The sequence below is a fragment of the Girardinichthys multiradiatus genome, chromosome 18 (genome assembly GCF_021462225.1).
Source record: "Girardinichthys multiradiatus isolate DD_20200921_A chromosome 18, DD_fGirMul_XY1, whole genome shotgun sequence".
In the NCBI taxonomy this organism is placed as follows: Eukaryota; Metazoa; Chordata; class Actinopteri; order Cyprinodontiformes; family Goodeidae; genus Girardinichthys; species Girardinichthys multiradiatus.
This window is the reverse complement of record NC_061810.1, coordinates 20,799,414-20,826,562: the sequence shown is the minus strand read 5'-3', so window position 1 is coordinate 20,826,562 and position 27,149 is coordinate 20,799,414. Positions and strand designations below refer to the sequence as shown.

The 27,149-nt window shown below is 40.2% G+C and overlaps 1 protein-coding gene and 1 long non-coding RNA gene across 13 annotated transcripts in view; one reads left to right on the top strand and one right to left on the bottom strand.

The window, feature by feature from the left end:
* The window catches only part of mecom (MDS1 and EVI1 complex locus), a 190,739-nt gene that overhangs the window by 67,160 nt on the left and 96,430 nt on the right, over window positions 1–27,149 (bottom strand). The gene's annotated exons all lie outside the window — the stretch shown is intronic.
* LOC124883769 lies at window positions 15,140–24,571 on the top strand. The gene is made up of 3 exons (XR_007042309.1): window positions 15,140–15,332; window positions 22,686–22,778; window positions 23,106–24,571. It is a non-coding gene; the product is annotated as an uncharacterized LOC124883769 (long non-coding RNA).

The window sequence follows — 27,149 nt, the reverse complement described above, 5'->3', positions numbered from 1 at the left end:
AAGGAGTAACAAAGCGCGAGAGTTTTCCTTTGTAAGCTGCTGCTGAGTGGAGAGCTGGTATTTTTACAGGCCTAAAGATCTGTGCGCTCATAACAATGTGGGTACATAGCACTCAGCAGGGGTGCCTCTGTGAAATGTGCCCCTCTGCTACTCTCAATATTTTCCATCCAGAATGACTAAAATCCCCCTCTTCTACATGTAGACAATGAGCTTCTGCAGCCATGAGTTTGCATTAAAAAAGGCTTTCCAGAACCCTGCGACAATGCAAACACACACTTTCCTTTTTTCTTTGTTTTGTGGCACTAGTAGGCTTTCTTTTGTAAGTTGACCAACAGGAAATGGGGTGGAGAGAAAGAGTGGCAGACATGCAAACGTCAATGGGTCAGGACTCACGTTGAGGACTGTAGCCTATGTATATGGGTTGCACGCTTTACCCCTGCAACCTCAAACGCACACTTTCCAAGCTCAAACATGACTAAGCACTGTTCTTTACATGCAAACATTGTGTTTGACATAATTTGTTTTCCTTGATAATATTTAGCTTTAGACTAATCGGCCTGCTGGTTGGGAAGGTGACATCTAGCCCCATCTTCTCACACCCACCTCATCGCTCACACAATTCAGCGTGCTTACGCAGTGACCTTTAAGTCCACCCTGCCATCTCATCCGCTTTCCTCTCATCTCACCTCCTCTACTTCTTCCTTCTCCCCACTTCCCCACAACCACTGACTTTTCTCCTCTCCTTCTCCGTCTTTTGCAGTGACAGAGTGTCGGGGAATTCATCCCCCACAAAACGTTGCTTTATGGTAAATCAAGGTGGACCTTGGGGCTGCAGAGGTGGGAATTCTAGCAAAGAGTCGAAAAACCACAGGGGGAGAAATCAGAGAAAATAAGTGTTTTACTCTACAGATTTTCACTTTTATTGGTTCAGTGTGCTGCTTACCCACACACACACACACACACACACACACACACACACTTGTTTTGCTATATGTAGCGAGGACCATGTGTTGACTCCCATTGACTTCCATTGATTTTCAGTCATTTTCAACCTTTTCTATGCCCTAACCCTGACAATAACCCTAAACCTAACCATTACCAGTGCATGCCTATCCCTAACCTTAACCTAAACTCAATTCACACCTTAGTCCTAAACCTAACCGTTAGCAAAACAGGTTGTGAGGATCAGCAAAATGTCCTCACTTTGGTTCAAATGGTCCTCAATTTCATGGTGATATCGGAAAATTTGTTCTCACTGTGATGCCAAAACAGGAACACACACACACACACACACACACACATTGCATAGACTTCCAATAATTTTCCATTCATTTCTCTGGCCCAACCCTGACCCTAAATCTAAACCTAACAATTACCAGTACATAACTAACCCTAAACCTAACCTAAACTCAATTCACACCTTAGTCCTAAACCTAACCCTTAAACCAAAAACATGATGGATGAAAAGGAATGATGACAGAGTGACAGACAAGATACATATGATTTGCAATACTGTGACAACAGACTAAAAGTTATACACTGACAATACCGAAAGGTTATTTCTCATTTTTGTAATGAGTCTGGGTAGCATTTGATCATTTCAAATTCAAAAGCAAGCATACTTATGGTGCGTTCACACCAAACGCGATTTCTGCAAATTTCTCGCCTCATTTGTGTGCTTTTGCCCGCTTCACATTCCGCGTGAACTCCGCATTGGCATTCGGCAACAAGCGGCAACGCTTCGCCGCATCATCAAATAGGAGGAGTTTCCATCTGCTGCTTGCTGGTTTCAACTGAAAGTGTGGAGAGCCGAAAAACGCCGCCGACGTCAACGTCCCTGGGTTCACCAGATTCTTCAGGGACGGGAACAGTTCGGAGAGTACCACCACCTACACCAGGAGCTGCGTCTGGATGACGGTTGATTTCAATGGTACTTCCGTCTATCCAGGACCCAGTTCGACTATCTGCTGCCCCGCGTTGGGAGACGAATCGGCCTCCGGGACACCAACTACCGGCGACCGCAGTGAAGCCAGCCCGAAGCCGGACACTCAAGCTCCGCGGAGCCAGCGGCATCCAGCCCACGGCCGATCCGAGTCAGGCACCCAGATTTTGGCTAGTTGCTCTCTGTTGCTCCCTTTTCTGATGCGCGGTGGTTCACAAGTGACCGTCAATAAGTTTCCGAACCAAACAATTGTGGAAAATCTGAGTGCCTGAATCGGATCAACCGTGAGCTAGATGCCGCTAACTCCGCGGAGCTTGGACATCCAACTTCAAACTAACTTCACCACGGATTACTGGCACTGTATCCCCTCTGCTGAACGCCTGTCCATCTGTCTTCGGTGAGTAAATAAATCTCAGCTCAGTAAAAAAACTGCCGATTTTTAATGTCCACATCTCCTAAATATAAGATATTTGTGCCTAAACATAACCAGGCCAGGTCCTTTCTGTACTTGTATCAGTAAAATCAGTAAAAGTAATTAGTTGAGTCATACAACTCTGGCTTGCCGCACACCGCCACTATGATCTGGTCCTCCATCTTCACTGACAACCCCTTCTTCTCCGCTGTGGTCTTTCACTCTATTTCACAGCCACATCCAGTCCCTGATTGGTTGACGCGACGCGAATTTAGGAAAAAGTTCAGATTTTTCAACTCGTCCATCGCGCCGCTCCACTCCTGCTTCGCTTGCCGCGCCTTCCGCGCCGCGCCCTCCGCGTCCTTCGCACCGCGCCGCGCCGCTCCGCTCCTAAACGCGCCTCTACATAGGGATAACATGTAAATTGGCCGCTCCTTTCGCAGAAATCGCGTTTGGTGTGAACGCAAAAAGGGAGCACATTAATGCTTTCATCACATTAAAGGCACCATGGAATTAGGTAAGCATAAAAACCCTGGTACATTAATTATTTAAACCTGGACTTGGATATTCTGAACTGATTAGATACTTAATAAATATTGTGATTTATAAACCTTTAATTTGAAAAGAAACTTTTTTGTTGTTCCCTAATATTACCAAAATCTCACGTAGTCTAATATCATTATTCATCTTGTCTCGTGAGCTGGAAGCATCAAAACTTAGTAAGCAGTTAGCTTTATGTATGTAACGAGAGAAGACATAAATTACATATTTGTTGTTTAAAGAACAAGAATGTAGGGAGGCAATGTAGCTGTAGCAGAGAGCCATTGAAGAGGACAGTGTGACAATTTCCTGTAGTTTGTGGTTTTACATTGCTTGATTGTGGTCACTAAACTAACTATGACTGCAGAGTAAAGTCTTTACCCTTTGACAAAATCAAAAGTGTCTTCAAAGTACCTACAGCAGGACCCACTTTGAAAATGAATGACCACTGCCTTGTTTTCAAAAATATTTTTTAAGTATTCTGTAAGCATTAGAGTTTGCAACCACAGTCTATCTAAATTTGAAGAGCCAGTTGTACAGGTAAATGTGTAAGGCAAGCTTCAAAACATGTTTTTTTCCCAATTTCTGAAACAATTTAAAATCATGGCACTTCAAAGAAAAACTGCAGCACTAAGTTCGTTCTCCTTGGTCAAAGTAAGCTAGTAACCGCATGTTCATGAGTATGCATTGATTAGCCCTTAACCGCTTGTACTCATTTCCTGATATTAATTGGCGGGGTGAGGTCTTATCTGATTGCCTGTCTGCAGGCAAAGTGAAGCAAAGACAGGAGCATGAGACAGAGGAGTCAATGGAGTGGGCAGGATTGCTATCTGTAATCTGTGATCAATCTTGGCCGATGCTGGGGTGTGAGAGGGAAGCAGGGGCCGACCTCTGTGCTCCCTCCCCATCTCCAGTTCCCTCCTTTCACAGCACCCCTCTCAACCCAGGGGTAGCTTGGTCAGCCCTGAGGGGAGAACATGGTGCAGAGCAGGCAGACAATTTTCAGGCTGACTGCTTTTACTTTCGTCCCGTTCAGGGCCTCATGAAAACAAACTGACAAAACAAAGGACAGCAAATTAATGACCCGTGTTATCTCCACCCCCCACCCCCACCCCCGCGCATCACACACCCACCAAGCATCTCTCCACACAATAACCACCCCCTACCCATTTCCCTTCAGCACCAGTCCCTCACAATTGACTCCTGGCCTTCCTCGCCTCCTCTATTCTCCTCCCCTCCCCCTCCTTCTGCTCCCGTTCTGACTTCTGATCGCCTCCAAATCCTGCTTGCGCAGACCCACATATCTGGCTATTGACACATTGACATGCGCACGAACACACCACTACCACCATTGCCCCCTGCCTTAACTCCTTGACCCATGGCATCTGGTTTAGATTGTCACAGGAAGAGAGCGACAGAGACGAACAGGGGGGGGGAAAGTGAGTGTGAGTGAAGGAGAGAAAAGATCTCTCTGTCTGCGTTTGGACCTTCATTATCATGTGTTAATATTAATATAATTTGAAAAAAAAACAGACACTAGAACACACGGGGTGAAGAGGGGCTTGTCTGCGCTGAGTGAAACAGCATGCTCACAATCCAGATGTACTTCTCCCAACCCACAGCTCTCATGCAAGACTGCATTCCCTGAGACAGGCCCTTTTCATGCATTGTCACTTCAACATGAGGTTTCAATCTGTTATTAATACACATACCATGAGCCTGACTTTAGAGCTGCATTTGACTTACTATGCAGTGTAACAGTAGATTTTGGTTGCTGTGGATGGGCAGTAAATGTTTTCACAGAAATTGAAGTTTTGCAACTGAAATCTACCCAGTTTTGTGATATAAACAACCTCCATCATGTTCAAAGTAACAAAAGGGAAAATCAATTGGGTTGTGTATAAATCATCTCAGACACGGAAATAAACAATAATTTCTAAAATGTAACAAATGCATGACTGTAAACTGGTAGCTAAAATACAACTTCTTCAATATTTTCAAATTGGAAAAAACAATTTACCTCATGCTGCTTTAGTTTGCTCATTGCACCAAAGCACTTGTTTCAAAGTCAATGATGTGCATCAAAGCTCCATGAGTTCATCTGCAAAACCGACTACAGACTTGCATTATATTTACCATATACTGTACCTATGATACATTCACCAAGTAATAGACGTTACCTGGAGTTTTAAACTTCTGAGATTTATTTTCACATACATGCAGGTTTATTTTGTTAGATCTTTTAATAGTGGACTTTACTTCAGATTCCTGTAATGTAATCTTTGATTGGCTTGTTATGAACACTTTGTGGGAGTACCTGCAGGCCATTCTCTTAGCTCACCAGAGCAAGGCCGCTGAAGGAGTGCTGGGTCAAACTGTCTGCTCGTAGTTCCAACCTCTGCCTCCCTGACACTGACAGGAATCTAATCTATATTTTTTTCAAGAGTCAGAGTCTAAACGTTGGAATTCTTGCTTTTATTACTTTGTTAATTCACTGAGCTTTTCAGAGAAACCCACCATCTCCAATTAGACTTGCAGGCTTCTGGAAATAATCTGGAACAAATATCTAATTTTCCAGTGATTTATTTTTTTACTCAAAGTGCCATGATATGGCTCTTGATGTTTTAAGTTGTGTGTTTTAGTGCAACCAACCATGGTTCAGAAAATATTAACATCTGCTTTGAGCTGTCCATTAAATATCATCCATCCCTCCATCCATCCATCCATCCATCCATCCATCCATCCATCCATCCATCCATATAATTGCTTTTGGATGAATCACTGGAGGTATAATTATGGGTTCCCCTTCTGTTAATACTTTTTAAAACCCACTTTTGCAAGCGGAACAGCAGTTAATCATTTATACCCTTTCACAATGTTGGAACATACAGAGAGAGGGATCTTTGACCATTCCTCTTCGCAAAAATTCTCAAATCAAGTCCTGAGTCCTCCTATATACTCTATCCTCTGGAGCTAATCCAACAACATTTCTGTAAGATTTGGGTCTCAAGATTAAGATAACAATGGAAGAAGGCTTTTGTGTCTTGTGAACCATTTATTTGTTAAATCAGTCAAATCGCTTGGAATATGATCCTGCTGAAAGACCCAAAGGCTTCCAGGGACTTTGGAGAAAAAGCAAGCTCACAGCATACATGTGCTTCTTCATATTCATCATTGGTTTCACACCAAACTTGCCTGGAGCCTTTGTTGCTGAAATGATCAATCTTGGGCTAATTGGACCAAAGCACCTGTGTTCATTTAAAAATGAGCAAACTTTATATGTTTATGTTTGTGATGGTCAGACAGATAAATGTTTTTTTCTGGCATCACTTCCAAAAGACCAGCCGATAAGTTAATAGTTGTTATGGAGACTTGGTGACTCCAAGATGTTAGTACAGTTCTCTAAGAGTGAGCTTTGGAGATTTTTTTCACTTCTCCTACCAACATCTATACTGTGCATGGTAGCAAAATGCAAATTCAATTCAATTCAGTTTATTTACAGGTCCTTCTCAAAATATTAGCATATTGTGATAAAGTTAATTATTTTCCATAATGTCATGATGAAAATTTAACATTCATATATTTTAGATTCATTGCACACTAACTGAAATATTTCAGGTCTTTTATTGTCTTAATACGGATGATTTTGGCATACAGCTCATGAAAACCCAAAATTCCTATCTCACAAAATTAGCATATTTCATCCGACTAATAAAAGAAAAGTGTTTTTAATACAAAAAACGTCAACCTTCAAATAATCATGTACAGTTATGCACTCAATACTTGGTCGGGAATCCTTTGGCAGAAATGACTGCTTCAATGCGGCGTGGCATGGAGGCAATCAGCCTGTGGCACTGCTGAGGTCTTATGGAGGCCCAGGATGCTTCGATAGCGGCCTTTAGCTCATCCAGAGTGTTGGGTCTTGAGTCTCTCAACATTCTCTTCACAATATCCCACAGATTCTCTATGGGGTTCAGGTCAGGAGAGTTGGCAGGCCAATTGAGCACAGTGATACCATGGTCAGTAAACCATTTACCAGTGGTTTTGGCACTGTGAGCAGGTGCCAGGTCGTGCTGAAAAATGAAATCTTCATCTCCATAAAGCTTTTCAGCAGATGGAAGCATGAAGTGCTCCAAAATCTCCTGCTAGCTAGCTGCATTGACCCTGCCCTTGATAAAACACAGTGGACCAACACCAGCAGCTGACACGGCACCCCAGACCATCACTGACTGTGGGTACTTGACACTGGACTTCTGGCATTTTGGCATTTCTTTCTCCCCAGTCTTCCTCCAGACTCTAGCACCTTAATTTCCGAATGACATGCAGAATTTGCTTTCATCTGAAAAAAGTACTTTGGACCACTGAGCAACAGTCCAGTGCTGCTTCTCTGTAGCCCAGGTCTGGGGAATGCGGCACCTGTAGCCCATTTCCTGCACACGCCTGTGCACGGTGGCTCTGGATGTTTCTACTCCAGACTCAGTTCACTGCTTCCGCAGGTCCCCCAAGGTCTGGAATCGGCCCTTCTCCACAATCTTCCTCAGGGTCCGGTCACCTCTTCTCGTTGTGCAGCGTTTTCTGCCACACTTTTTCCTTCCCACAGACTTCCCACTAAGGTGCCTTGATACAGCACTCTGGGAACAACCTATTCGTTCAGAAATTTCTTTCTGTGTCTTACCCTCTTGCTTGAGGGTGTCAATAGTGGCCTTCTGGACAGCAGTCAGGTCGGCAGTCTTACCCATGATTGGGGTTTTGAGTGATGAACCAGGCTGGGAGTTTTAAAGGCCTCAGGAATCTTTTGCAGGTGTTTAGAGTTAACTCGTTGATTCAGATGATTAGGTTCATAGCTCGTTTAGAGACCCTTTTAATGATATGCTAATTTTGTGAGATAGGAATTTTGGGTTTTCATGAGCTGTATGCCAAAATCATCCGTATTAAGACAATAAAAGACCTGAAATATTTCAGTTAGTGTGCAATGAATCTAAAATATAGGAATGTTAAATTTTCATCATGACATTATGGAAAATAATGAACTTTATCACAATATGCTAATATTTTGAGAAGGACCTGTATATAGCGCCAATTCACAACACATGTCGTCTCAAGGCACTTCACAAAAGTCAGGTACATACATTCCAATTAATCCTAACCATTGAACAGTGCAGTCAGATTCAGTTATTTATTCAAATTGGATACATACGTTTTTCTGTCTAAGGAAACCCAGCAGATTGCATCCAGTCAGTGACTTGTAGCATTCCCTCCTCCCGGATGAGCATGTAGAGACAGTGGACAGTCACTGTCATTGACTTTGCAGCAATCCCTCATACTGAGCATGCATGTAGCAACAGTGGAGAGGAAAAACTCCCTTTTTACAGGAAGAAACCTCCAGCAGAACCAGGCTCAGTGTGAGCGGCCATCTGCTACGACCAACTGGGGGTTTGAGAGAACAGAGCAGAGACACAAAAAGAACAAAGAAGCACTGATCCAGGAGTACTTTCAATGGGAAGGAAAAGTAAACGTTAATGGATGTAGCTCCTTTAGTCGTTTCATCTAGAAAGAAAGAACAGATAAACTCTGAGTCAATTTTCAAGGTTAGAGTCTGAAAGAAAGCACATAGAGTTAGTCACAGTAGAAGCCCAGTCAATCGCCATGTCTAGGAGGGTTAAACACTGAAAGACAGGGCCATGTGGATCATCGGTAGAGGGTGAGCATTAAGTTGTTGCCAACAGAACTTGGACGATGCCCCCCTCCAGAAAGGTGTCACATAGACACAGAGTCAGGCCAGGTGTAGCTTCTAGGAAGAGAAAAGAGAGATAATATAAAGTTAAATGCTGAAATAACAGCAAATAATGCAAAATTGGAGAGCAGTGTGAGAATGTAGTGAAGAGGGTGAAATGGGTCCTTGTTGAGTCAACTGACGAATGGCCAAGGGAAATGGGCCACTTTGTGACTTCGTAGTCATACCCAAGGGAAACAGAAAATCATGAAACATCCAAAATACCATTGTTAAATGTTAAAAAAAAGTAAAGCATAAACCAAAAAAATGCTTCAGTTATATTTAATTTAAAATGATTGTTTGGTTAATATTTGGGCAACAAGGGATTTTTGATTAAACAATTCATTCTTAATGTGGGATTTATATTTAATTTTAATTCACTGAATAATGTAAATAAATTCATATACAAAGTGGCATCATTGATGCACAAAGATCTGACTTTATAACTTTATGCATAAAAATACCTACTCAGATGCTCACATATGCAAATATTTCACTCTTCTAAGACTGAAAGGGTCTTCTTCGTGTCATTACATTGAGCTGAAATAATCTTTTATCCAGCAGGTGATATTTCTGCATTTGCTCAAATGCAATGTTTATTAATCCGAAACAGTTATGGAACTTAAATGCATGTCAACACATGTGAAATAATACTCTTTAAAGTAATGATCTGTTTCTACTGGTTTTGAACTCAGTAATATTTTACAATTCTGTTGTCATATCCAAGGTATTACTTACCAATAATAACCTATTTGTTGTTTATTTCATGTTTGGTTTCTTTACTGTAAAATATATTAATGTGATTTCTAATAGATTAATTGTTTCATATATAAGTCAGTCAGTCAGTCATTTTCTACTGCTTATTCCATAGTGGGTCACGGGGGAGCTGGTGCCTATCTCCAGCATCTCTATGGGCGAGAGGCAGGGTACACCCTGGACAAGTTGCCAGTCCATCGCAGGGCAACACACAAACAACCACATACTCATTCATACACCTAAGGGCAATTTAGAGAGACCAATTAACCTAACAGGCATGTCTTTGGACTGTGGGAGGAAGCTGGAGTACCTGGTGAGAACCCACGCATGCACGGGGAGAACATGCAAACTCCATGCAGAAAGACCCCCAGTCGGGAATTGAACCCAGGACCTTCTTGCTGCAAGGCAACAGTGCTACCAACTGCGCCACCGTGCAGCCCCTTATAAGTGAACTGTTCAAATATAATAATTTAGTTTCCAGTTGAAGTGTGAATTGTTTGCCTCTGAGAATACTGATATTTTTAATATACATATTGATATTCATTCTTTCTTTAGAGTTAAATTGATCTTTGATTCATTTGAAACTGATGGGTAAATGTATTTTATTGAATGAGACTGACTATTTTTGAAATTTAAATAAAATTAATGAGCCATTTCAATTGCTACATTTAATAAGTCTTTACCACTTCTCTAAAACTGTTGCAGTAAAATCTTGATTAATTTTAAAGCCTTTTTACTCACCTTTACCTGGGGTGTCAATAAATGTGGGCAGTACTCTATATTATCTGAAACTGAATTTACTATTTATTGAATTTTCCAAGAAGGTGTTAAAAGAGTAAAACTAATGAAAACACACTGATACGCTCAAACACACAAACACATTCCAGTGGGATTAGTTAAAATAGCATTTTATCGACTGTTTCCTGTTCAAACAGGCTTGTGAGCAGATCCAAGCAAAGCTCAGGATAACGCCCTGGCTCATCACTGTGGCTTAATATTTAAACTGGGTTCTGCATGGATGCAGGATGAGCTTTATCAGCCATCCTTGATTAATAAGGGCTGGGAAGTCTGACAGTTTGCCTCAGCCACATCCACACATAGCCTGACAACAAACTCCCTCACTTACCCAGCCTCTTCTCCCACCTGTCTGACCCCTATGAGCTAACTGCCCAATGAGGTAAGATTTATAGTTAATCAGTCTGTATCGACAGTAGTCAGTATTGGACTGAGCCAACTTTGGAACATTACCACACAGGGAGGGGATGATGTCAGAATGGAAGGAGCGATAAGAGGGGGAGGAAAGGGAAGAAAAGAGGAAAGGCAGAAGGAGGTAAATGAGTGAATGGAGCAAATATGGCAGGTAAGTGAAAATTAATTTTAGAACCCTTTGAAGGTGATGGTCCTATGGAGGAGAACTATCTCTGCCCTCATCTCTCTGTGCCGTAAGATTCTTTACACGTTGCCCAGTTATTTCTGGAGATGCAGTAACATTTTTTGACTTTTTACAACATCCATGAATGCAATCTACCTTACAACAAACATATTCCTTTACAATTTCTTATCTACTCTCAATAGCATAGTAAGAAGGAGAAAGGAATTTGAATTGAAGGTCAGTTTTGCATGTTTCTGTTTGTTTTGAATAAAATAGAAAGGTGAAACGATTAGGCTATTTCTAGATGTTACCAATTTCCTTTTCTTTTGAGGTTGCAAGTTTAACCTCTTCAATTGAGATAGTTTTTTGAAATCCAACAGAAATGAAGGAGTTGCAAGATAATCAGATTTTTACTAAACTCAAAAAAGCACACCAAAGTACATGCTGTGGGTTGATTCTTTTTCAAACCAAAATGCTGGCAGTTCTGAATTTTGAACATTTAAAAATCAGGAAAAAAAATCAGATTTTTTAGTGTTTGACCTACCAATCACTGGTTGGAGCTGATCAATTGGGCTGATTTCAATCTTTGCCCAATTTATTTATCTCCTAATGAACTAATTAATAGACATTGTTAAAAACCAGTAAATCCATGTATTACTTTAGGTCTAACCTGCATTTATATGTACCATCACAACTTGTTCATCCTAATACATTTTTTTTACTTCTTTGTGCTGTTTTAGGGTAACTTGAAACAATAGCATCATGCTTATGGGAGCTCTTTGTCCCACTTATTGATAAAACTAGTAAAAAACTACCCTTTTGTTTTGGTCTGGCCATCAGTTGTGGGCACTGACATCTTTCAGTTTTATCCTGAGTGACACCAGTCACCATAAACCATCTTCTCCAATCAGCTGGCTGTCTTGATTCATTTCCATGCACATTATTTTGCTCAATAAAAAGCACCCAGCACATATATTGCATGAGCTGCCAAGATAGCTTATGATGACCAAGTCCCATGCTTTCATCTCGATTACCGCTCTATAGCGTCACTCGGGCAGCAGGTCTGCAACCGTCTGAGTCAACCGCAACCACACGGTCACAGATGAATTCCTCTTAAGCCCGTACAGATAGGCCACCAACCGCCAGCTATCAACTCGCATCACCACAAAACCACAAACTAACCTTGGAAAGTGAGGGAGAGATGGAAAATGGGTAAGATGAAGCAGGAGGATGAAAGAAAGATAATAAGAAAGTATTGCAAGATGACAAAATAGGGATAAAAAGGGAAACAAGTGTAAGTTAGTTCCCTTTGCTTTGTCTAGATGCATAATGCCTTACAGAGTTCCACATAACAAAGACTTTCTCAGTATGCTAATAAGCTTGCTAATTACTGTCACCACCGAGGAACTGCTAATTAAAACCCATCTGATTCAGAGACACATTTTAGGCTTTTAAAAAAATGCTAAAATTGCCCATGAAGACAAGCAGAGTTATGGCCACCTTTTGAGTTTGACACAGCCCTCCTACTCCTTCCCCTCCCTCTCTGCCCTCCTGTCCGCCTCTGTCACTCTGTCCCCCAGCTCAATTGCCTCTAATGGACGTGCTTTATCTAAGCTGACCTAACCATTGTCAGAGAAAGCAAAATTTGTGAGCTTTTAGAGTGGGTACACTCATCAATGCACAAGTGGGTGGAGGGTGGCCCACAAATGGGAATAAGCGTTGGGGTGTTGCTTGGCAAGTATCCATCCATGCACTCTCCAGGCCACTTCGTTAGCCACCACACACACACAAAAACACAGGCACCCACACCTCCCTGTCCATTTCTTCTTTCCTCAGCTATGGAAATAGGATGCCGGGGAAATACTAAATCAGTAGACGAGTGGGGTTTACTCATCTGCGGAATGGACACAACACATGACAAATGCATCTCTCTGGCAACTTTGAAGCTCCCACTAATTAAACTTTTAATTGGAATGCATTCCAAAATGTTAAAGGATTAGCTATTTCACTTTGATGTTGTATTCTATTTGTCACATCGATGAAAAAAGACAAGACAAAGAAAACCAATCTCAGGAGCAAAGTTTGAGATAGATCCACCGAGACTTTGGCCCCTCAGCCCAGAGGAGAAACCAGATAGGACCACTTTAAAAATCGCTTAACACACTCAACACAAAAGACAGCTGAGAAACCCGAGCCATGTTTGATTTGAGTGTCAGGGTGGGAGGCACTAATCTGTGGACACGGTGGACACAGGTGGTGAAACAATCAAACAGCCTCGCACTTATGCCCACTTACACACAAATGCACCCAAAATATTGAAATGCAAAAGAATGAACAAATTAGAACAAACATGAACACTAGAAGAGTTGGCATCAAAGTACTTTTAATGTATAAGAATGTACTCAGGCATTTTTGGAAATGTGTGGGTAAAACACACACAAACACACACATTGGCAGGGATGCCCAGAAATCTCCACGTGCATGTCTGCAGCTGGATAAATTACTATGAAGCATGGTGTTATTTTACTGGACAGATAAAGACAAGGTGGATCAGATTCCAAGCTCCTGTTTCTCTTCCTTGCCTTTCAGCTCCTTTAAATGTGTCAGCGGCACACGCCCTGCCTCGGCTGATGGAGACATGATGAGGAAAACGCACAAACTACGACCAAATAGTGTCTTAAACAGCTGTGCTACATACATTTAGCTCTTTTTGGTGTTATTTTTGTCTGATATGTAATTTATTTGATGAGGAAGAGTAAGATTATATTACTTTACTCAATATACAAGCTGACATTTCTTAGTTTTTTTGTGCAATTGTAAAACGGAATGGACAAGGCTAATAAAGTTAAGTCATGGACTCTGGCTAGGCCATTCTGAAGCCTTAATTTTCTTCTGGTGTAGGCATTTTTTTATTGGTTTGAAAATAAGCTTGGACTCAAAGTGATGATGAGAATTGAAATCTCTCTTCATATTTAATTTTCTGACACCTGAAGGTTTATATCAAAACTGACTGCTATTGGGAAATGTGGATTGTTTAATCCATCTTAACAAAAAGTTTAGTTCCATCAACAGTAACCTCAAAGCATGCTGCAGCCACCACTATGTTTTATGTATTGTGGTGTTTTTTTGCTGTTTATATATTTCCCTCAAACAGATTTGTGTGTTTTTACTTGAACTTTATAATATATATGTCACATTAAAGTTGGGAAGTTTTAAAATGATTTGTCATGGTCTAACCATATGACAACACAAAAACCTGGCAACAGCACTGTGTACACACAGAGATCCACAGCATATTACCCTAAACCAGATTAACCCAAATAAGTGGCTATGGTCTGGATCTTGACCCAAATTAGGTTTTATCTAAACCCAAATTGTGATGTAATATATTTAATCCCATTTACAGTAATAAATTAGCATGTGCTGGAAATGTACACTTGTACTCCTGATAGTAAAGATTTCATTCAGACTGGACAGACAAACAGTTTTAAATTTTGCAATACCAGGAGTTACTGTGACATTATATACAAAAGATTGAAGTTGAACCAACATAAATTTAAATTCACAGAACACATAATTATTAATGAAGGAAGTCTGAAAAATCCACCGAGAAATAAACTCCCTTTCAGCACTCTTGGTTTTGAGTAAATCTGAAAATTAGCAAATTCAGCAGGTTTTACTGCATGACCACACTATTTCTGTATATATAAAGAATCAAGAGGAAATTCATGGAAACAACCCTATATTTAGGTGCGTATTTCAAAACTTCCTATTTTACTTCCAATGTAAACCTTCTAATATATATATATATATATATATATATATATATATATATATATGTGTGTGTGTGTGTGTGTGTGTGGCATCTTGAATTCCATGTGTTATTTGCTAAGTGGAGTGTAAGTATTTTGTTGCATATGAATAGGCATCTACTTCACAGCTGAAAAGAGTTGTGGATAACAAATTTACTTGATTGACTAAAAGAAAGCCTGCAATTTGCTATTCTATTTGTGTTTTTAAGCAAAATGAGCTTGACACATTAGGAATGGCCTGAGTATGTGGTGCAATGACCACCCAAATCACAATTTATCCATTGGCTTTTCAGAGGTAGTCAGTTAGTTAGTTAGTTAGCAAAGATGTGCCGCTGAGAGGCATTGGATGTTGCGCAAGAGCAGAAGGAGGTCTTTCCCAAAGGAAGCAAACCTCAAACACATACAATGACACACACCTTTCTTTCTTTCTTTCTTTCTTTCTTTCTCTTACACACACACACACACACACACACACACACACACACACACACATCTAGCCCTCGGGCCATCCTCTGTAATGGGATCCTTACTGTTATTTCTGCTGAATAAAATAAATCCCACTAATTAACATGTTAACATGATTGATGGGCTCTGATTTTGCAGGGAGCAGAGAACGTCTGCGCTCGAGCCGCCCTGCAGCCGACTTCACATAGACCATAGGAGAAAAAGAAAATCAAGTCTTTGGGAAAGAAGAGGAAATGGAAATATGAAACATGTCACACAAAGTAAAAAAAAAAAAAAAGACACCAAATCATGAGTTATTACGAGTTGCTGATTACAATGTCTGACTACAGAATTATTTGCTTCTTCCTAACAAAGCTTATGAAACTCTAGTGATGGAGTGTGCATGATGCAGTTTAGTTAAAACATTCAACTTCCTGAGGGTTAAACACATTTTTTAATCCCTACACAATCATGAAACACAAACACATCAGAAGAGTAAGCATTTTTTCTTCTTGTGGAGTATGAGGACAAGTACATAAATTACATCACAGCGATGTGATACGGACACAAAACCTTATAGGGTGGAATGTAGTGAGCATTACACATTTAAAGGTTGAACTTTTTGCCCATTCTTCCTTGCAAAAAAGCTCAAGCTCGGTCAGATTGGATGGAGAGCGTCTTACCACAGATTCTTGATTAATACAATCTGGATCTAGATCATTATTGTAGCTCTGGCTGTATGTTTATGGTTGTTGTCCTGCTGGAAAGTGAACCTCCTGCCCAGTCTCAGATCTTTTTCAGTTTCAAACAGGATTCTTCCGATTTTCACTATGCCAAGCCCATATTTATGCCTACACCTGATACCACCTGCTCAAAGTTTTTATTTAAATTAAAATCTCTTCACTTACCGAGCTGCTTCTGCCTACCCGTCTGCATTCTACTTCCAGTCCACCAACCTGAGAAGATATCAGATTCTCCTACCAGAGCTGTTGATCCCTGCCACACCTTCAAAGTTATCAAGGACCTCTTAGTTGTTTCTCTGATCAATGCTCTCAGTTTTGACCTTTTTGGATGATGGAATGATAACATTTCTAAAACCTTGGGATATATTTTATAACCCGAGCCTTTTTTTAAACTTGTCCACAGCCTTATCTCTGACATGTCTGCTGTGTTCCTTGGACTTCATGATGGTGTTTGCTCTCAAACAAACCTCTGAGGCCTTTACAGAACAGCTCGATTTATATTGAGATTTACATACAAGTGACTTCTGAAGACTGTTGCACTGTATTTTATTTACGAATATCTGAATATTTACTGATTTTAAAGCCATAAATAATTTTGTTATTTTAAAATATCTTCCTCCCACTTTACAATGATGAACAGTGTGTCTGTCTATCACTTTTCTGCCTGCCTCTATTTTCAGCCAGCATCAGTTTCTGGGCAAACTGCAAGGCCAACGCCCGCTGTGCTTGTCCTGTTCTTTATGAATGAATTAATCAGTAGTGACACTGCACTACATGGTCTCTCCTTCCCCATTATTTTAATTAGCCGTTTATATGAACGAACCCCCCCCCATCTCCAAACCTCTTTGTCCTCTTTTGCATTTCATTAATACATTAACATGCTCTTGACAAAAAGAGCAAGGACGCAGACACAGTTGTGGTTGCTTGACTGGCTACTTTGTAGTTTCCCACCTGTCTTGCCTGGTTTGCCTGCCTCATCAAGAGTTTTGGTCTCCTTCTATCCTATCTCGAGCTCTGCAAAAAGAAACTTGTAAGGTCAGCGGTAATGGCTCTTTTATTATACTAATGAGTTTTGCTTTAGGTTTTCAAGTGTTCTTAACAACAGATGCAAACATAGGCTTTTATGAAGGGAAAATCAACCATTTTTCAATGAAATGTTCACACAATTTCTCAACCACAGCTTGGATAAAAGAAGATTAAAAGGCAAGTTTAAACATTTTACACTGGTTTAAAAAGGTTAGGGCACACTGTATGTGCATGAAGAGGTGTGTAGAATAAGACCAGCGGGGTGTGGATGTGTGAGGGTGTGTTCTTCAGAGTGGGCATGTCTGGGTGTGCAGCCGCTGTACCGTGATGAGGTGAGAATGATGAAGCCCATTTCTCAAAAAAAGTCACCATGTGCAGCCCATATGTTGGGTCCTTGTTAAGGAGACGCTCATTGAAAACCCAAAACTAACACAGTCACACAAGCACACACTCACACACAGTTTCCCACCTCCCTCTGTGGAGACGTGTATGCATGCAAGCGCCCACCTCGGCCTGGTAACGCCTGCAGGCACGGGGTGATTGACAGTATCCAGATTGCCAGATTGTTCTCTGGAGTGTTGAGGAATGACATCACACTCATTACAACTTCTAAATATTAGCAATCTCACCCCTTGACTGACAAGTCTGTATACAGTGTGTGAGCCTGAGTGTATTTTCAAGGGACTCCTGTAATGTGGTTAGAGAGTAAAAGTGTATGTAGGTGTGTTTTTTCCTCACCAGTCAAAAAAGGAACTCTAACTACAGACACTGCATTTAAGTGAGAATGTTTCTCACCCTGTTTAGTTTTTTCTTATTATTGCAATGCAAGCACAGGTTTGAAGCCCACAGCAGCTAATTGCCATGACCTCATAACAAAATTTCAATTCACATGAAAAAGTTTTTTTTGTTTTTTTTTGTTTTATACTGTCTTTTAACTCAGGAGGACCTGGAGTACAGTGCAAAAATCTTCGGTCATTCCTATTTTCTATGTATGATAAATAAAGTCTGGAGACAGACTTTATTGTAGTCCTTTGAAGTCCTTGAAAGTTACTTTTCCACTTATTTTCAGGTCAGTGCCTGACTATTTTTAATTGACTGTGTTGACTGATAAGCCACTTACTTTTGACCTGCTAGAATCATTCAGGTTTTACAAAAACAGTAACAATTAAAAACATTTGGCTACAAATAACTTTACAAAGAGATTTTAAAGCACTTTCTTAAAAGAGACAAAGTTACACAAAGTCACCATTTGTTTTAAATTCTTTAGCTGAATCTATGAAAAATCACATGATTGAAATGGAAATCAAAAATAATTTCTGTAATTGCTGTAATTTGTTCATCAAATTCATATCCAAGCGTTCCTATTTTACCTCCACCTATTTCCATTTTGTCAACAAACCATTTCATAACCATGCACTTAACCTTTGCATTGCAGTTTTTTTCCATGGTATAGAGCAGGGCTGAATGGTATCAGGAAAACATAGAATTTTGATAGTACTCTTTAAAAATACCAATTATATCCAACTCACATTCCCTTACTCTTTATTTCTCTTCCATTATAACTATATTCCCACCATTTTCTGTGAGCTTTGGTGTCTTGGCCACTAAAAATATACAAATGGTCTGAATCTAGGACAAGTAGAGAACATTCAGCAGCCCAGTAATATTATTGTCATACAGGCTGTGAATACATGGCACTTGAAACATGATTTTAAACCAAATATTGCATGCAAGCTATTGTTAGGAGTAGCCTTGTTGCAAACACTGACACTGCACTGTCTTGGGATTTGATTTATTGTATGGCTCTAGTATGCTCCTATAATTTAAGTGTACCTTACATTGTGGCTGTGGCTCAGTAGGAAGAATAGTTGTCTTGCAATCAGAAGGTCGATTCCAGCTTCCTCCTGTCATATGTCAATATGCCCCTGGGGAAGGCACTTAACCTCAAGTTGCCTACCGATCTGCATATCGGTGTATTAATGTGTGTGTGTTAGTGAGTGCAATTGGGTGAATCTGGCTCTAGTGTAAAGTGCTTTGTGTGGTCTGCATGACTGGAAAAGCGCTATATAAGTTCTGTCCATTTACCATTTATTTTGTATTTAAAATTTCACTGTTCTTATTTATTTTATTTATTTGTTTTTAATCCAGGATTAGGATAGACAACCCTTGATCAAATCAAACTAACCCTGAGTGCCTTCATACTAATAAATAACCTTTTATTGGAGTCCCACAACTACATTTTCTTACTGAAGACTATTAGCAGATAATAAAAATACACTTCAAATCTCTGCAAGACACGTACAAAATGAAGCAAGGTTTTTTTAGAGTTATTTATCTAGATAAAGCCATAGACAAATTATATTTCTAGTTATTTTGTACTCCCCTTGTTGACTATCCCTCACTTTTTCCCTCACTCCTTCATTTGAGAAATATTGGAGGACCACTTGACGAAAACTATTGAAATATCACAATAATGACTGTCTTTTTGGAAACTACAGATGAAACAAATCTCAATACTTTCAAACGTTTTTCACAACTATTGTTGCTAAATAGTCACCACGACTTAAACATCTTACTACAGGTATTTGCATAAGGTTGTCACTTAAATAGTTTTGGTGTTAACTTGGGTCAAAAACTATGAGGGCAGGGAGAAGAAAAGACCTGGGGGGTGGGTGAATGGCAACCTTATAATTGGTATTCTAGTATTTTTTCAAGGAACAGAGGTGCATTAACAATAACAACGCACAACAAACCTAAGAACAGCCAACTGCACTCATAAACACGCACACTCCTCACATATGTTTGTGGAGCTGCTGCTGAGTTTAATGCTCCTCCAGCTTGTCTGGCTAGCACATTGTAATTTACAAGCACTCAGTGTCACGTTGAGATCTCAATTAGGCAGCTCGGAAACACACTCGGGCCCTCGAGGCTGGGCTGAGCCGGGCTCACATTCTGCCTCTTTGGCCAAAGCGCACTGCGGAGTTCTGCGCTCCTCCAACCCTCCACCCGCCTGCTGCCTTCGCCTGCCGCCCACAGACAACGCCAACAGTAAATATTTGAGGTTAGAGACAAAGAGGGAAAAGGGATTAATTTAGCTCTTTTGAAAACGTGACGCTATGAGTAAAAGCTAGAAAAAAAACGTAAATGTTTTTGTTTTAAATTCTTCTAAATAGAGCTACAGTGAAAAATAAAGGTCAGTGAACAACCTATTGACAGGAAAAGCACTAATAGTTTGACTTTGATACAAGTACTGCTTGGAAAGTAAAGAAAAATATTTTCCTCATATTGAAGGTAAGAATATTAGAGAAACATAGAAAACAAAAAACATTGCGATTAACTTTAGGAACTACAGATATGCCACGTGCTGGAATAAAGTAACAAAAGCCCATAAGCTGCCACTACTGTTCTGTGAGCAGATCCATATGGACCTTGGCTCCAGCCCCTCCACCACCTGCCTCAACAGTTTCTAATACCTAACAAGCCTGGAAGCCTCCAACTGGCCTCAGACACTCTTTACTAGCGGCTAGAGTGCTATTTAGCTCCCCAGATATCTTAAATTATACAGTAAGCATGTGCAGCAATCTACCCCCTCACACACACACACGCACACACACACACACACACGCACACACACACACACACACACACACACACACACACACACACACACACGCACGCACGCACGCACACACACACACACACACACACACTGGGGACAAAGCAAACATGTAGAAGCAGGTGCTCTGTTCAGATGAGACAAAATGTAACTTTTTGGCCTGTGTAGAAGACTTTATATTAAGTAGAAAACTAACACTGCACACCATCCTTAACAAAGCATCCCTAATGTGGAACACTGTCGGAATAATGTCCTTCTGCAGGGATAAGAAAGCTGATAGGAGTTAATAAAGAGATGGATCGAGCTAAATACAGGGCAGTCATGGAACAAAACCTGTTTGGGGACTTGGGACTGGGGTGCGGGTTCATCTTCTAGCAGAACAACAAATCTAAACATACAGTCAAAGCTACAATGGAATGGTTTACATCAAAGCATGTTTATGAGATAGAATGGCCCAGTCAAAGTTCAGACAAAAATTCTACTGAGAATCTGTAGCAAGACTTGAAAATGTATGCTCACAAATGCTCTCCATGCAATATAACTGCAGTAAAATTGCAAAAGTATATGACACTTTTCAAATGTATATTTGAAACTTTCTAAACCATGTATCATTTACTTACATTTCACAAATATGGACTACTTTGTGTTGGTCCATCACATAAAACCCTAATAATACACATTGAAATATGTGGTTGTAATGTGACAAAAGGTGGAAAAGAGGTACAAATACGTTTTGCTTGGCCACATATGAAAAAAAAAGTAAAAAGAAAATACCTTATACTAAAAGTCCACTGTTTGGTTTTGCTTAATAAAAATGCCACTACAGCAGTATTAGAGAGGGTCTAAAAGAATAAAGGCCCTAATGAATTCAGATGCCAAAGCTCCTGATTGGCATTATCCTAACAAGCTACAATTACAGCCTTGAAATTGAGTCTTACTGCAGCAGCTTTAACGAGCAAGCCATCACACAGTCCACAATTATCATCACCAGAACTATTAAAAAACAACGGCTACAGCCTTGTTAAACGCTCTCATATGTGGAGTCCTCACATTTTTTTCTCAGAACACAGCCTGACTGACGGAGACACAAACAGCGGGATGTAAGACTCGGTGACGGGCCGAAAGTGAGCTCCATCTACGGAGGACATGAAGTATCTCAGGGAAACAACAGGGAAGTGTCAGACTTTCTGTCATTTTCTAGTCTCAACAGCAAGAGACTAGAAAACACCTCCAGAGTCAAACCATGAAGAAGAACCTGATCCACATATTACTAATGCACAATGAACTGCTATTCTGTAGATTTCTTTTTAAAACAGCTTCCTGATTTGTCATTTGACTGATATTTGGGACCATGGCCTCCATGAGCATAGGAGGTTAGTGGTCTCCCACAGTCAAACAGCTAAACTGCTGCAGCAGTGCTCCAGTGTCAGGCTGCTCCCTGGTGGGCACATCACAGTTGGGCTTACCCACTGTGGGCTTACATGTGCTTCTGTGGAAAGTTCTGAGTGTTTTAAACAAGCAGAAAGACAAAAATGTATTTGTCATTGTTCATTCTGATGGAATAATGTTACAAGAGGGAATTTGTAACATGAGAATCAGGACAACCTTGCCCAACTGTGAGTAAGGATATGAAAGAGTCCCTGTCTGTCTTCTGACTTAGTGTGTAAAATTGCAGCAGATAAAGAAGAATAAAACAAGGTCAGGTGCTAGCTTTGAAATTTAAGAAGGAAAAGATGGTCACAGTGAGTGGTAGGTTGTGTTTGGGGTTAGCCTCTGCTCACAGTGAGGGCAGTGTGCCTCTCAGGTCATGCCTCGATTAAGTTGGGCAGTTGGAGTATGCACTTGGCACAAACACAGCAGAGTGGCGCAGATCAGAGATGCAGAGATGCTTCTGTGGGGATGTGGTGTAGGGTTGGCCGGGCCAAGGACAAATGGCCTCAGACTGAGGCCAAGCTGAGGCCAGAAGGAAGGACCAGGGCTGTGAGCCATCTCACAGAGTGGGACCTTTGTACCATTACAGATCTGCAGGCCAACAGCTCCCTGCTCTTGGTTTGTACATCGTGTTTTGTTGAACTAAGCAGACTTCTTTTACAGATATTTTCATAATGTGAAGGAATTTCAAGTGGTTTGTTTATAATATGAGTGGGGGACAATGTTTCTGGATGTTGTGTGAAGAAAGATGTAAATATTTTGTGAACTGAAAAGTATGGATATATTTCATGTGAACTTTAGTTTTGGATGTTTTTCAGGATCTCTCTGTATGTATTCCATCTTATGGTGTGGCTGGATAATACCTGGCATTCACAACATGCATCACAAATGATGTGAAACACAGTCTCTAAGTAAGTATTCTCTAAGTATTCACACCCCTTGAACTTTTCTACATTTTGTCACAACGCAACCATACAATTTCAGATTATGGTTGCGTCGTGACTCAGACATCATACTTGCTTTGTGGCGTGTGTATGTATTCAGCCCAGCCTGGGTCAATGCTTTGTAAAAAGATCTTTTGCTGCAATTACAACCATAAGTCTTTAGGTTATGTCTCTACTGGGGTTGAGCATGTAGAGACTGAAAGTTTAACCTAGCCCAGTCAAACTTGATCGAGAGCATCATGTGACCATACTTTGATCTAAATCATTTCATTGTATCTCTTGCTGTATGTTTAGGGTTGATGTCCTGCTTGAAGGTGAACCTCCTCCCCAATCTCAAGTAATTTCCAGCCTATAACAGGCTTTCTTCTGGACCTGCCCTGTCTTTAGCTTCATCCGTCTTCCTAGCAGTTCTGGCCAGCTTCCCTGTCCCCGTTGAAGATAAGTCTTTCCTGACACTGCCACCACCATGTATTACCTGTAGAGTTAAGCGTCATGAACTGTATTAGATTTTCAACAAATATAGTGTCTTTGCTATGTCCCCTACATGGGTTGTGGCAAACTTAAAAAAAGGCCTTCTTATAGCTTTCTTTAACAAATGCTTTCTTTTTACCATTCCATAAAGGGCCAGATTTGCAATAGTTTTCCTATCAACAGATTTTCCTCCCTGAAGCTCCTCCAGAGTTATCTTGGGCCTCTTGGTTGGCTCTATGAATAATGCTCTCCATGCCAAGCTAACTAGTTTAGATGGGTGGCCATCTTTTGATAGGTTGGCACTTGTGCCATAGTCTATCAATTTTTAATGCAGGATTAAACAGTGCCCTAAGATGTCCAAAGCAAGTGATATTGTTTAATAACTTAAGTCTGCTTCTCTACAACTTTATTGCTGATCTGTCTGATGTGTTTGTTAGACTCTGTGCTGCTCAACAGTGTTTTTGAACAAACACAGATGAAGCCCATTAAACTAATTAGGTTTACCTCTGAAGGCTATTAGCTGGGCAGGATTTTTTATGGATAATCAGAGTAACGGAGGCAGCATGCAAATTCCTGCCACACCTTTCAGCCTTATATTTGAAAAACAAGCTGTCATTTTTCTTTAACTTCACAGTCATACAATACTTTGTGTTTGCTTGTCACATAAACAGAGTAACTAGAATAGATAGCTTGTGGTTATCATGTGACACAATGGGGAAGAGTTCCAGGAGTTTCACACCTGCAAGGCACTGTATGTCTTCAAGTAGCACATGTGTATTAAAGAGTAATATAGAGATGAAAAGATACAAGTATTTTATAAAGAATTTCCTAACTTTCTGTGGAAAGGTGTAGCAGCATTTCTGCACACTGCTATAAGTTATGTTAGGGTTTCTATTAATAAATTCACATCAAGATTACTTTGAGACTGTTCACACAAAAGCTGTCATTGGGCCCTCAGTCTGTCTACCACCTTAACCAGGGAGAGGAACAACAGCTGGTCCTCTCAGCAGCTCCTTTCCATTTCAACTTGAACATTTATCATTCCACTTGCCCTTTGTTCCCTTTTTAAATCTTTGTATTTGTTTGCTCTTCTCAGTTTTACCACCTTAGTCTGGAGCCTTGCAAGCGGCAAACGTTGAAGTGAATACGGAGGTTCCAAGCCTAGTATTCCATACGCACTTTTTTGCTTGCAGGCGTCATTTTGTTCAAGAGCAAGCAACAAATATTGTTTTACATTTACTTAAGCTGGAAAATTGGACATATTCTTATTCCCTGAAACAGTAACTGTCCAAAATAAATGTTGTCAAATCACAAACCTTTAATCTCATGTTGCAACCTAATGAGCAAATGGAGTGCTGAGGATCCATCTAATAAATCTTGGAAACCTGATTCTTTGAAAAGCTACAGCATTTTACTATTGTACATGTTGAAATGATACAGATTTCTGTATCATAAATGTTTCATTTGTTGTTGGTGACATTCTGCTGTATATGAATTGTCATTGAACTGTCATTGAATATATATTTCATTTATAATATATGTAATTGCCATATATTTCAGGCCTTGTTTACATGACAATGATCCATTGAAAACTGGATTTTGTTTTCTGTTGCTGTCTACACATTGGCATCCGTTATGCGGTGCACATAAACGTCTACTGATTTCATTCATACTGCGCATGAAAACTTGTCTTGTAGACAGACTGTAGAAATGCATCAAAACTTTTACATTTTCCCCAAAAGACATCGTGTAAACAGGGCCTCAGTTTGCTGATACTTGTTTTACATCTGGTGTTGTGTTGACTTCTGTTTAGGTTTTTTGATGTAGCTTCTCATCTCCACATTAAATTCACAGCTGAGCAATCATCATTTAAGCGCATTAGACATTGATGCATTTTTTTGTTTATATGAACTCAGGGAGATGATGTTTCTGACTGTCATTTTCAGTAGTGTGAGGAAAAGTTGCCTAACTTCCTCATACTCCTCTGCCAATAATTGTGTGTAATTTATCTATAGTATAATCTGCAAGGTCAGTGTGGTTCCACGTGTGTCCATGTTTGCATTTCTTCCTTGCACAAACAACAAGAAAGATTCATGCTCTGTAGTCACCTCTATTTTGCATTTTTTTCCCACCCATTCACACCCACAGAAGCACACATATGGTGGAGTTCCTGATTAATGACACTCATTTGTCAGATGGAGGTGGATAAAACAGCGAATATTATCTTTGTACTAAGGGCCGGAGGACATCTCACTCCCCCTCCTCCTTGTCTCTTTCATAAGTGGTCGAACACGGCGACACGCAGGAACACGCAGACAGCTCAACATCGAGCAGATCTATTCTCATTATCTTTCTATTAAGATATCAGCTTCCACTGATCAGGCCCTACGTCTTTTTACTGACATCAGGGAGAAAAAGAGAGGTGGATGAAGGGTAAGGAGAAGAGGAATTGTAGTGATGAAAGTGAAGGGAAATAGGGAAAAGGAGGGGTTCTCTGTAATTCAGAGGGAAACTTGACATTTCTGAATTTGATTAATACAAGTCTAAATCATCCTATTTAGGGAGTCATACTGCACTACTACTCCCATGGTAAATGGCATTTATCTGCCCTTATGCCGTCCTTCAGTGATGAGATTACCAGATTTGCTTTGCAGATTGTTGAGGTAAGAACATGACCTTCTGAAACAAGCAGGAATGACTTTCCTTGGTAAGTTTTGAAAGCCATTTATAAAGAAATAAACATGCTGTCAGGAAAAGCTTGTGGAAAAAACTACGAGGAAATTTTCATTAGGATGATGAAGTGACATTTTTCAGTGATCTCTGACGCGTAAGAGCAAAGTCAGATCTAAAAATGCTTTCAGTTTTCAGGCCAGAGTGAGCAAACTTTCTATGACAGTAGAAACATCCTCGAGATTCTGCACATGTGAATACTACATGTAGGTGAACATAGTAGCATGCTAATTGTTCTGCCTATATGAGACATACTGAACAAAAATCAAAACATTGAATTTCCTTGACAGCAATATCTCTATCTTTTATACCAGAGATTACAATGATATGCACCACATCTTTTGTCTCAGGGCACAGTCTTGGCATATGTCCTGTCAATGTTTCAACAGGGCAAACACAAACTCTAAAGTAAGCTGGGAGCAAATATTTAATGTTCCATGAAATAAGAAGATCAGTCATAAAAGATTTAAAGTGGCAGGCTCAAATGTCTCCAACTCATTAAAAACATTTCAAAGTGTTCCCAATTGAGAGAGGATACAAAGTTGCCACTTTTGTATCTGCCAAAGGGTCTACCCCTGGTGGGAGAAGCCTGAAAAATCTCCAATGACATCCTGATCAGATGGACATAATGCCACAACTGGTCAAAGTAGAGCTCTGACCTTCCCTCTGAACCTTATCTCTAAAGCAACCCTATTCAGGAAGCTTATTTTGGACACTTGTATTCATGCATCCTTACCACAATTCTGCAAGGGTCAGGATCTGATCCATTGTTACATGGCCACTCTTTTACCTTCCACTGAACTTTACTCTCATACTAAAGGGCGTAAAGTCTTCCCTGTGAGAATGTAGGGCAGAACATAACATCTGTGTGACTAAAAAACCATTATTACTGTCCTGTGATACTGAGAAACTGATGTTTGGGTTTTCATTAGCTGTAAGCCATAATCAAATAAATAATAGAAGTAAAAGCTTGAAAAACATCACATTTTGAAATTAATTACTGTAATAGATAACGTTTTCAATGATATTTCAATTTATTGAGATTTACCTACAGTATATTATTTTGAAAGAGAGAACATTTGAAATAAGGTACTTTTGAAAGTTAGTTAGGGGATGAATACAAAGTTTTAAATGAAA